Here is a 13,020-nt window from a genome sequence, read left to right on the forward strand (position 1 = left end):
TTGTAATGCATGCAACACAGATGATTACCAGTTTGTTGCCTTAAAAATAAACAGTGCATATGATACAATATTTTGGGATAGAACTAAATGTATCAGTTTGATGTAGGAAGTCCATGTCTAACTTTAAATTGATGTAAAACCATTTTACAGATGCTGCAGTCTGCTTTGGCACACTGTTAAAACTCATTTGCTCTGCAAAATCTCACTGGTGCATATTGGGTAAAATCCAGCCTTTTCTTATTCATGCCAGCAGACAGGCGAGATCAAAATATAATTTTAAACGACATAATCAATGGCTGACAGTACAGACTATTATTGCTGGTTGTGTACATCTCTGGTTCATATTCTATTACATGCAAGGAATGTGGAACTGTACAACACATACCTCAATCTTGTGATTATCAGAATGAATTGCTGAATATTAATATAACTACAAGATACATATACCATCTATTAGTCAGCAGTCCACTTTTATTACATTTGTCTACAAAGCATAAATAACGTAATTCAAAAGATCAAAATATAAAACTCTCAATGTGTAATTTAGGGCACAGCTACTCATGAGGTACTAATTGTCAAGAAAAAGGTTTATGGTGCCCCCTCCCCCAGTGACACATTTTAATTAGATTTTTTTTATTCTTCTTCTTCTTTTTGCTTCTACTTAAAAATAAACCAGTTCCAGATTAGATTATATGTGCAATATTTTTACCATTGATCTATGTGGATATCAAATACTAATTTTGTGTACTGTATAGGAAAGCAATTGTAATATGCTACAGTGATAATTACCCTGAACCCAATTTCTGTAATATCTATAGCTGGATACCAAAGTAGACAGATTCACTGTGAAATACTCAAGGTCACCCATTGCAGTTTGCACACCCACTTACAAGGATAGTTCTGGTAGCCTAGTTTATACTTGCATTGAGCATCACATGCAGCATAAGGGTCCTTTAAGAGTGGAGTCAATGCGGGGGTAGGGTAATGACAGTAACAAGAGACCTGTAATATGAGCCATATTGACAATGTTGTGCAACAAGCTTTTTATTTTTTGCCTTTTTTTTTTTTAGAAATCGTCTCCCTGAATAATTTAAAATGAAGAGGGTGTATTTTATTAACCCTCGCCTCTGCAGCCTGAGGAAAGTAATATGCCGGCCTCCCACATCCATTGCAAGGGTTAAACATCTGCAGTGCAAGTCTAAGCCATGAGAGCTGTTAATCTCCATTGCTGTCTCTTCCTGATAGAAGGACACCTGGACCCTCTCTTTAAATGCCCAACTTTCCGCTGTCAAACTCACACCCACCCACAGCAGCCGGGAAGTGGTGCTAGTTACAGTATATTATGGCATCCTACCTTGCTGTGGAGGTTATGCTGCTGCTGAGACCCAGGGCCAGCTGCAATGTGCTGTGTCCATTTATATCCTGGCAGACAGAGGCAGCAGTGCTGGTGTGCTAGCCAGCCTTGTATTCAGCTCACAATGATTCATGACTGCCGATATCCAGTGGAAGAAGCATCAGCAAGCATGCAGCAGCTGCAAGAGCCTATGAAACATAGTACTACTTCCTCCTCCTCCTCCCCCCTCTCTCTTTCTCTCTCTCTCTCCCAAGATGGCTATCCCTTCTATTTTCCAGATCTATTGACTTATCCCAGCTGTGGCCTTTTCTGTTCATCTACATTCTACACAGACTGAAAGAACCGACTGCTACCTCCCCCCTCTCCTAGTCTACACCTTGCTGGTTCATCCACCACCAGGAAGATCTCACAAGGGGGTCATCTGTGTCCCACTGGAATGGACCAATCCATTGCCATTCTGGGTTGTATTTTTTTTTTTTTTTTTTAAATCCTGGGCTGCTTCCAACAGATAGCTTAGGAACTCCAGTGCAGAAAAGCAGAAGGGTATTAACAAGGATTACCTGGAATATCCCAAACAAACTGCTTTTTTTATTTTTTGTGTTTCTCATTTCTTTCTCTTTTAAACAATTGTTACATTTACTGCTCGTCTTTTAGTTAAGTCATGCTGCTTTTTAAGTCTACAAACATCCTACCTACTAAAACATCTACCGTATTATTTGCTTGTAATTCCAGTTACTTTACTCTGTCAGCTGATCAATGTACTAATTTTTACAGGCTATATAAAAAAAATCACCATTTGAAGAATAATACAAAAAATAACCACATCATTATAATTTTTTTTTTTTTTTGTAATTCAATATAGTAAGGGGCACATTTTGGAAGCTCCTAAATATGCATTGAATCACTTAGTTATATTTTATCAGATGGTGTAACTTATACATTTTTCTCATTGGAAGCCTTTTACAGAGGACAGTAAACCAATGCAGGTGTCATCGAATTAAAAGCAGAAACGGTACTGCTACGTGTATGCAAGCTTAATACAAACGTCAAGAGAAGTCTCCATATTCAATCTAAGTATTAGCTGCCTAGCAACTGTAAGAGAAATAGGGAAAATGAAAAACACTCTCCCAGGTGAAGTACTCTTGTCCCTTCACACCGGTTCTGTGATTTGCACAATTCTGGTCTCTGTTTAACTATGAACACACTTTGGGGGTTCTGTATAAAGAGCCGTGTTCTAGAAGTGCTATCACCATGGAAACCAATAAAATGGTCATGCCTTACTTTTAGTACTTTGCTCCATATCTGCTCTTTATACCTAAATGTCATGATATCAATTATAAACACTCCTACCCTCAATTCTGTGACAGGAATATTTGAAAGAAAGATCTGCTAATTGTGTATATTTCATTTGCAGTGCTGATAATTATGTTGTCATATCATTTTACCTTGAAGACATGCATTCATCCTCGTATTGGAGTATATTTGGTTGTTTGAGGTACAACAGATAACACATTTATAACTATAGTTCACATTGTTTCCTTTGTACCAGCACTACATTATGGGGAAACATTTACAAGTGTATGGGTTAAACACATTATGTAGAATCCACATATGTGTAAAGCTACCTAGAGATAATCAAAACAGATATTTAAACTCTGTGGTCTGTGTTCATCTCATATGGAGATTTTGTTTTGTTTGTTGTTTGGTGGTTATACGTAGCCTCTAGAACAAGATGCAGACAGGGCCAGATTAAGAGCCCATTGGGCCTGGTGCTGACAATTATGATGGGCCTAATTACAGAATCTTATCGACCAAAAACACAAAAACAGTCATACCTCCCAAGTGTCATGTATCAATGGAGATGGTGCTGGAGGGAAGCTCATAGAATACAGCTATAAGAAAACACATACTCTATGCTAATCTCTCTCTAATTTATGCTTTCAGCGTTTAAGTAAATCCACACCCCCTAACAGAAGTGTCCAGTGAAGCAGGAAGTCAATGGGCAGGGTAAAAGGGTCCACTGTTGCAAATCACGTAACCAGAACTGCCGAAAATGGCGAACATGCCCCAAAAGGGGGCATGTCTGCCCAAAGAATTGGAAGGTCAGCCTGGCATGAATGCATATCAGGCTGCCTGCCAATCATGCAGGCTGGCAAACTAAGGGCATGCTATGCAGACAGCACCCTGAGCTTGGCATAAATGCGCCAAATGATGTGCTCACTGTAACGGACCGTTTCAGCAGACAAGGGGTTAAAATCCGTTTAGGCGATATGCCCCTTTCTGAGAGACAGGCACAGCTACTGCAGAACACCAAACTCCCGAACTGGATACAAAATAGCACTCCAAACTGGAACCTCACGAATAGCTGCTAGCAGACGAACAGGAAAAGCAGACATCAGCTTACACTCCTAGCAATCAATCTCCAGCAGCATACAGTGAATCCCCCCAAGAACGAGACAAGGCTCCGTGTTGAGGGTCAAGCAGTGGTCTGGGGTGCTGGCACACCGAGCCTGGTTTTTATTACGGTTGTGCACATACAGGACACACCCAGGGGGAGGCATAAAATAACCAATCAAGTAACAGTACAACCCACACATCCCCTCCCCTCAGATAAGCAGTTAACATAATTATTACATACAGTAAAAATACAGTTTCCACACATACTCTGTAACTTTAAAACCATACATCACATTCACATAAAAATACATATCCACAATCAATCCATTCAGGGGAACAACATATTAAAAAATGGCATGAATCAGACCCGGGGTTCAAAAGTTAGTAAAAGTATATTTTGTTCCCCCTGGCTGTCAGTATTTTAATCTGGCTCAAACAGTAAAAGTAAAACATCCCAACAATGCATCCTGGCTTCCTCCCCTCTGCCCTGGAGATAATTGGAGAAGTAATCCAATTATCTCCCAGGTCAAAGACAAAACTCCATTACACATGTGGGGACCTAAATACAGGATTATGTTTTAAAACATATAAAGTCACTTTTATTACACCAAACACAGACATGTTACATATCCCCAGATAGCTCAGGTCTGGGTGCACATTATTAGGTGAATGGCACCCAGACCACACGAATACAGTTTAATCGCCATGGAGCTAAAGTCTTTCCCATAGTCTTTCATTATATGAATAGGCTCCATGGCATAGCTATCTGGGGTATCACCGCTCACACAGGGCAAGTACCGAATCGCCCCACTGTATTTAAAGGGCCAGAATGAGTGACATGCACTCTGTTAGGGCCGAATACTGTTTTTAAAGGGCCCAATCTCCCAGGGACCATAATCACATGGCAAGAGGCTGGCAAGTAGTCCTCTCCAGGCCCAAGTGGCGAAGGGCACTTCGTCACACATCTTCCCTTTGGGGGGAAGACTAAACAGGTACCTGACCTTCTGCCGGTCAGTACCTAGGTTAGTCGGGCAGCCCACCCACAGTAAACAGTTCACAGAGTAACCCCCCCCCACAATAAATGGTACTGGCCTGTAGGTTACAGGTTGTAGTGGGACAGTTCAGCCTCCTCGGTCTCCCTGGCGCAGCTAGGCAGACAGCTGGGGTTACTTGGGGGGCAGAGGCCAGCGGCGCTCTGCTCTGCTGCCAGCTCTTCCGCTGGGTTAGCCTGCGGTAAATCAGGCTCTGGACCAGGGAAAAAGGGAGGGCAGAGGCTAGCAACACTCTCCCCGGATGCCAGCTCTTCAGCTGGAAGGGGGTCAGTGGGTATCATAGGCTCATCCACTGCCCCCAGGACCCGGTCGGGATGTAGCAGGGGAGGGGAAGGCTTGCTTACCTCCTCCTGGTATCCCTGCGGGGAAGGTTGGGGATCTGGACCGCCCGTCGAGCATCCCTGTAGGACTGGCACAGAGACTGCGGTCCCATCTGTGCCAGTGTGGTTAGGGTTGTTTTCCCCCTCACCCGGTATTTCCTGCTGCGGTGGGAGGGGGAGGCCAGCTGCCCCCACTCCCCAGGACGCTGGTTGCTGTAAGGTGGAGGGATCCCCCATCACCTCCTCCTGGAACTCAGGCTGCTGCTGGGAAGAGAGACCGGTTGTCTCCTCTACCTGTGAGATGCACTGCCGCTGGGGATCTGGGCCGGGTACCCAGCATCCCTGTAGGGCCGGTGGAGAGACCTCGGTCCCATCTCCACCTGCCATCTGTGTGTGTCTCCAGGACAAATCTATGAGGTCCACTACCTCAGGTACCTCTGGCTGGTGGAGGAGGGGGAGGCCGGTTGCCTCCAATCCCCAGGACGCTGGTTGCTGTAAGGTGGAGGGATCCACCATCACCTCCTCCTGGAAATCAGGCTGCCGCTGGGAAGAGAGACCGGTTGTCTCCTCTTTGGCTAAACAGCCCGGTCGCTGGGGGGCAGGACCGACCATCCCTACCCCCTGTGCTGTATGTGCAGAGACCACGGTCCCATCTGCACAGTTGTGGGGCTTACTGTCTCCCCCTGGTACATTAAGCTGCCGCTGGGGAGAGGGGGTAACCAGCTCCTCTCCCATACATACTTCCAGCCAGGGCCGCCACCAGAAATTTTGGGGCCCCTGACAAAGCACAAGGTCTGGGCCCCCCACACCCCCCCCCCTGCCTGGCCGGCCTCCCCCCGCAATGAATGCAGTGTGTATTAGTGTAATAATTGCAGTGTGTGTGTTAGTGTAATGAATGCAGAGTGTGTGTCAGTGTAATAAATGCAGTGTGTGTGTCAGTGTAGTGAATGCAGTGTGTGTGTCAGTGTAGTGGATGCAGTGTGTGTGTCAGTGTAGTGAATGCAGTGTGTGTGTCAGTGTAGTGAATGCAGTGTGTGTGTCAGTGTAGTGGATGCAGTGTGTGTGTCAGTGTAGTGGATGCAGTGTGTGTGTCAGTGTAGTGGATGCAGTGTGTGTGTCAGTGTAGTGAATGCAGTGTGTGTGTCAGTGTAGTGAATGCAGAGTGTGTGTCAGTGTAGTGGATGCATAGTGTGTGTCAGTGCAGTGGATGCAGTGTATGTGTTAGTGTTGTGGATGCATGTAAATGTAATGAAAGTTATTCCCCCTCCTTGTTTCTTACCTTGTTCAGGGAGGGGGGGAAGATTATTTGATCCCTGGTGGTCCGGTCCGGTGCCATTGTGGGGCCCCCCGCAGAGGGGGCCCAGCGAGCTGCAGCTATACTTTCCAGCATTTCCTCGTTCTAACTCCCGCAGGACGTGGTGTGCGCGGCGCTCGGAGCGTTGCCATGGTAACCCATGGCAACGCTCTAACGGCCGCACGTCTCGCGGGAGTTAGAGCGAGGAAATGCTGGAAAGTATAGCTGCAGCTCTCTGGGCCCCCTCTGCAGATACAGGGAGCCGGGGGGCCCGCGGCTGCACCTATATATATATAGCGATCATATATAGGATAATAGGGGACACTTAAAGACATAGGGGACACTTAGAGACATGTATCACAGTGTATCAGTGTCCCCTCATGTCTCCATGTCGCCCAGTGTCCCCTTGTGTCTCAGTGTCCCCATGCCTCCCAGTGTTGCCTAGTGTCTGGGTCCCCATGTCTCCCAGTGTCCCCTAGTATCTGGGTCCCCATGTCTCCCAGTGTCCCATGTCACTAGGATAATAGGGGACACTTAAATACATAGGGGACACTTAGAGACATGGGGACACTGAGGCACAAGGGAACACTGGGTGACATGGGGACACAGACACTGGGAGACATGGGGACACTGAGACACTTGGGGACACTGGGAGACATGGGGCACTTGTGGATACAGACATGGGGACACAGACATTTGGGGACACAGATACTGGACTAGGGAACACATACATTTGGGGACACTGGGAGACATGGGGACACAGACACTACGGGCACTGACTGGGAGACTTGGGGACACAGAGACATGGAAACACCAAGACATTTGGGGACACTGGGAGACATGGGGACACATACACTGGGAGACTAGGGAACACTGAGAGACTAGGGGACACTGGGAGACATGGGGACGCTGTGTCCCTAGTGTCTGTGTTCCTATGTCTCCCAGCATCCCCAAGTCTCCCAGTGTCCCCATGTCTCCCAGTGTCCCCATGTCTCCCAGTGTCCCCATGTCTCCCAGTGTCCCCATGTCTCCCTGTGTCCCCTTGTGTCTCACAGTGTCCCCATGTCTCCCAGTGTCCCCATGTCTCCCAGTGTCCCCTAGTGTCTGGGTCACCATGCCTCCTAGTGTCTGTGTCCCCATGTCAGAAGGATACTAGGGACATTGGGCCACAGAGACACTAGGAGACCTAAGAACACCAGGACACTGGGAGATATGGGGGCACTTGTGGATACAAACATAGCGACACTGACACTAGGGTCACTGAGATACATGGGGACACAGACACTGGGAGACGAGGGGACACTGGAAGACATTTGGGGACACAGAGACATGGGGACACTTACTGGGAGACATTGGGACACAGAGACTAGGGGACATGGTGTCCAGATGTCTGCCAGTGTCTTCAGCGCCCCCAAGTCTTCCTGCATCCCCAAGTCTCACAGTGTCCCCATGTCTCAGTGTCCCTATGTCTCCCAGTGTCTCCTAAGGTCCTAATGTCTCCTATGTCTCCCTGTAGCCTTTCCCCCGTCCCTCACTTACCTAAACTGTGGGCTGTCTCTGCAGGCTGGGAGCTGCTGTCTGGACTGTGTCCTTTGTAGCTTCTCCCCTGTGGATCAGCGAGTAGAAAGAGGCAGGCATATGCTGTAACTTACTATCACTGCCTCTCTCCACACACAGCGACCCTTACTGGCCGGTGCTGGTATTGCAGAGTAATCTCCATTTAGGTAGCCTCAATACTGGCCACTGGACAGGTGGCAACCCTACCGGCAGTGGGTTAAAAAAAAAAAATGAAAATAGTTTTTTTAAATCCATGGGCATGGGCTGGAGCTGCAGCTCCACCAGCCCCTATGTTAATGTTGCCCTGGGTTCAGAAACTGTTTTTCACATGATGGTCAAATGCGATGCATGCAAATGGATGGAGGGCAGTTTTCATCAGTATAGGCAGAAAATGGAGGTAATAGTAGATAAGTCCCTAATGTGGTATCTTTCTATGAGACTGCCATAGGTAAGGATAGCAAAGGATAGCAAATTGGGGATCTATCTACTTAACAACTGAAATATAAAAATGAAGGAAAGTCCTTTTAATTTTGATCTTTAGCCGTCTAGTGGATAACTCCCTAATATGGGATTGTAATATTTAAGGATAATAAACTATGGAACTAACTACTATACAGCTGAAGGATCAAAATGAAGAAAACCCATTTCTTAATTGTGATCTTTCAGACATTTAGCAGATAACTATGAACAAGGGAAAAGTGGAAAAAACACCAAGTATATAATAAATTGATTACAACCTGGGAAGATGAACCAGGATAAATAGAACAAATTATGTATATAGATCTGTATTCAATTTATTATATACTGGGTGTTTTTCCCACTTTTCCCTTGTTCATATTTGTATTTAGGTGTTTGTGAGGTACACCTGGGTAACACCTAGCTTATCACGTACTGTAGCGGAGGTACGATATTCTCCAGGTTATCTCCGCTTATAATCCAAGTGAGACTCAGGAACAAGGCAATTATAAATCCACAGGCAAGGTTTCCAGCAGGTAAAGTAATATAGCAGTATCCCAACAGCAATCCCAATAACTGGACGACACACAGTTTCAGGAGCAGAACTGACAATCTTTATTCCACAGTGCCTTATAAAGCATGCTCCCATGCAAGGGAGGAGTTTTCCACAATTAGTACAGTACCCAATCTGGGAATAGTAACCTCCCACACCTCTCCTCCCCTCAGCTTACATCATAATCCCCTTTACACTGTACTCAGATTCCCCCAGTTCCTGGATGTACCCCTAAACTTAGGGGTACCCCTTTAAATAGCACATCCCCTGATAGCCCTGATCTGGGTGAGTAACATACTCAAAAATCACCTAGACCGGACCAGGGGTTCGGGAGTTAGGAGCAGGCAAAGATTTGACCGACCGCATGGGTAAAGTATCCGAAAACAGTTCCATGCATTTTGGCCCTGCGGTCGGTCACAGACAAGGGAATAAAACATGCGAATTGCCTGGGTTAGGGAGCCTAAGGAGGATTCGAATGCTCGGCCCGCCGTTCGGTAGTTTCCACACGAACTACTGGAAGTCTGGAGGTCTCAGCGGTATTTACCTAGTCAAGTGTCCGATTTGGGTTCCAGACACTCGACGGCAAAACACCGCTGTTCGGGAGTTTGCAAAATGGCCGCCACCACGTGTTCGTTTCCCGAATGGCGGCCATCCGGAGACAAAGGACCTACCGCATAGCTCGTTAATTACCCATTTGCAACATTGTTGCCACGGGTAATTGAAGGCACACTTCACACAGGGGAGGTCTGATTGTTCAGTAGTTTCATTCCCCTACTTTATTCGAATGATTCTACCGAACAATCAGAGGAATACACTTCTTTTAAACACATTTAAAACTGGCAGGTTATACGAATACAGTTATTCACACGAAATCTGTAGGACAGCCCAGGGCCATCCGCTACACGTACCACTTAAGAATTATCCACTAGTGTGTACTATTTCACTCTTACAGTAGTGTGTGTGTGTGTATATATATGTATATATATATACTGCTTTATAGTCATTTAGCAGATAACTGTGATTTGGCATTCATATGTACGATTGTCATATTTAAATGATACCAAATTTTGGAGCTATATTATTAAACACACACCTTCTTGTGCAAAAATACATACTCATTCTTCACACACACTTAATCACAGACATATACATACACAATCACACACAAACACACATAATGTTTGATTATTTATTTTCAGAGGTTAATCCAGCCACCCTACATGTGCCTGTGACAGCTCGATTGAATCTAGGGAGGCTGCTAGTGATGACTAGTGATCGCTCCTTATGCACAGCTCCTATCCGTGCCTTTTTCTAATGCTGGGATAACATTACAACCTAACTGCGAACATACTACAGGATGTGTACCTATTTAGGAGGATCCGACCCTAATTTGGGCCTGGATTCCTCTGTCTCTTTTTTTCTATCTTTCTCTTTTACAGGAGCTCAATATTGTTAGTGTGTCTGAGCGTATAACAGAGCTCCACAGCAATAATACTCACAGTAATGTATCCTTTAACTATAATAAATGTGTTTAGGAAACAGTCTGTGTAAATAAGATACATTGTTCTGGTTCTAAATTGCATTTAAGTAGCATAAATTGTTATAAATAAGTCACATAACATCCCTGTAGAACAGCCCCACCCCTAAAACTAAAGTGTCTCTCTTTGCCCACTTTAAATATGGGTTTTATGTGAAAGGGAAATGTGCAGGTAGAGCACAGCTCTCTTGCTGTCATGCACCCCCCATCCCAACCCACCCTAACTAGTATTTCTGAACAATAGTTACCTGTTATATGGGTAAGCAAGTGCCTACTCCTCCAAGTGAAATCCCCAATTGCAGGCCAGTTTTTGTACTCCTCTCCCTCCTAGAACCCTGTAAGGCCACCTGGGCTGCCTTAGCCCTAGTGCCGGACGCCCATAATTTTATAATGGACTTTTGCAAGCCTAACCAGGTGGTGGGTCTTATAAGAACCGTAGATTATAGATTCCTTTCAACAATTAGAAGAAAAAAATATATATAGCAAGTTTAAAATAAAGACTACCTGCAATTAGATATTAGGGGTCGTTAAAAACACATATGATTCCTGCTATAGTGATTTAGAAAGAAGTGTACAACTGCCGCTAATATGGTGAGTTGTGTTACATAAATGGTTCAATTCAGTACTACCCAAGTAATACCTGATCCATGTCATCACAAACTCAGAGGCAAGATCAAAATGAGACTATAAGGCATTTCTCTCAAAAATTCTGTACAATTTTCTAGAATTCATAGAAATGTATTTCAATAACATCTTGGTTAACCACAGTTTTCAGTTTAGTTTAGCTCTTCCTTTTAAAGTTTAAAATTAAAACCCCCCCTGGATTTTCTACTGCAGCTGCTCTTTAATTTCTACTGTATCTTCCTTCCATTTAGTAGTGTTAACTGTTAGTTGTATTGGGTGGTCCAGTGGAGGATACTCTGAGCAGCATGCAGGGTCGGAGTGGCCCACCAAAAAAACTGGTAAATATACCCATGGGCCACACTTGTCCAGGGCAGGTGCTGTTTTACTGCGATAGATGAGGGGCTCCTCAGCCAAGCCCTAGCACTACCTCCACTGTGTCCCTAAACCTTGGCGCCCAACAGCCACTAGAAATGCTGCTTGGCACGGACATAGCAGCTCAGGCATGGGGTTACTGTCATGTAACTGCAGTGCCTGAGTAAACTTCAAAGATTTTTGCCTGTGTCCCAGCATCCTCTCTGTTTCACTTGGAAGTCTTCCAATTAACAGGCCGGTTAAATAGAAACCCTCCAAGCGAAACAGGTTGGAGCCAGTGCATTACTGTGCATGGTTCTCCTGCTCCACCCTGGACACCAGGGACATGAACGCAAACCAGTCTCCTCCTCCTCATAGCAAACATGTATGCTCCACATGAACTGTTATTTTGTGTGCACGTAAATTAGTGTGAATTTGTGTAATTAAATTGTGACTATGTGTAAACTGGTGTGGAGTGTGTAAGTGACATTGTGTGCTAGTGAGAGTGTGTAAGTGACTGTGTCTGTGTTAATGAGAATGTGTGTCAGTGCCAGTGGTTATGTGTGTGTCTAAGTGACATTGTTTGAGTAAGTCAACAAGAGTATTTATCAAATATATGTCTGTTCATGAAGTTGACCATATATGATTTTTATATAGATTGATAGTGTTAACTCCAACTGGCCTAAATTATCTTAAATTAAATAATGAAAAACAGGCAATGCCACCATAAAAATTTTGAGTCCACTTACAAATTCACTGGCTGAGCCCCCTTCTACACACACTTCTAGACACACACAAGACTCCAGACAGAGATACTTCAGCAGCTGCTCCTACAGAGAGTTACACAGTCACAGGCACGAACACAGATATGCATTCCAAACACTTTCATGAAATACACATGCAGATAAACACTCAAAAACAGAGATATACATAGATTCAGATACACACTGCCAGACACCCCCCAAAAACACATTACCAGGCACATGCTCCGCACTAAACACGCACTCTGCTAAGCACACAAAATCACACCGGCAAACACATGCCCACTACTACACCTCACCCCCTCCCCCCCCCCCCACTACACGTATACATATACTCTGCTACACACTCACTACTACAAAACCACACACATTGCTAAACTGTCAGGATAGGCACAGGGATCCAACACGCAGAGTACAAACAGGTAATAGGTACGTATACCGGACTTTAGAATGGCCGGACTAACGTAGGAGTAAGTAAAGAATGGTCTAGAGACAAGCCGAGGTCGAAGGAACGAGAGAGCAGGTAAGCGAGAGACAAGCCGAGTCAAGGGTAATAGAGGTAAGCGAGGTATAACAAACAAGCCGGGTCAAAACCAAAGAGACAGAATAATAACAAGAGCACTGAGTGACTAGACAAGCTAGAACCACGACAGGGCAATGAACAAATGTAGAAAGCCCTACTTTATACCCTGGTTCCAGATAGGTAAACACGCCCCCGACGAGTCCTCATTCGTGCTCGGGACTTGATTGACAGGTCGGGACGG

At 45.2% G+C, this 13,020-nt stretch overlaps 1 protein-coding gene across 19 annotated transcripts in view; it reads right to left on the reverse strand.

The window, feature by feature from the left end:
- Positions 1-13,020, reverse strand: part of RIMBP2 (RIMS binding protein 2) — a 547,982-nt gene that overhangs the window by 312,755 nt on the left and 222,207 nt on the right. Inside the window, exon 1 of one of the 19 annotated variants that reach the window (XM_063454366.1) lies at positions 1,355-1,462. The exons of the other annotated variants lie outside the window; for them this stretch is intronic. The gene's annotated coding sequence lies outside the window, so the exon portion shown is untranslated. Of the gene's footprint in view, positions 1-1,354; positions 1,463-13,020 lie in introns of those variants that run through there. 19 annotated transcript variants of the gene reach the window in all.

The sequence above is a fragment of the Pelobates fuscus genome, chromosome 5, assembly GCF_036172605.1.
Source record: "Pelobates fuscus isolate aPelFus1 chromosome 5, aPelFus1.pri, whole genome shotgun sequence".
Classification (NCBI taxonomy): Eukaryota; Metazoa; Chordata; class Amphibia; order Anura; family Pelobatidae; genus Pelobates; species Pelobates fuscus.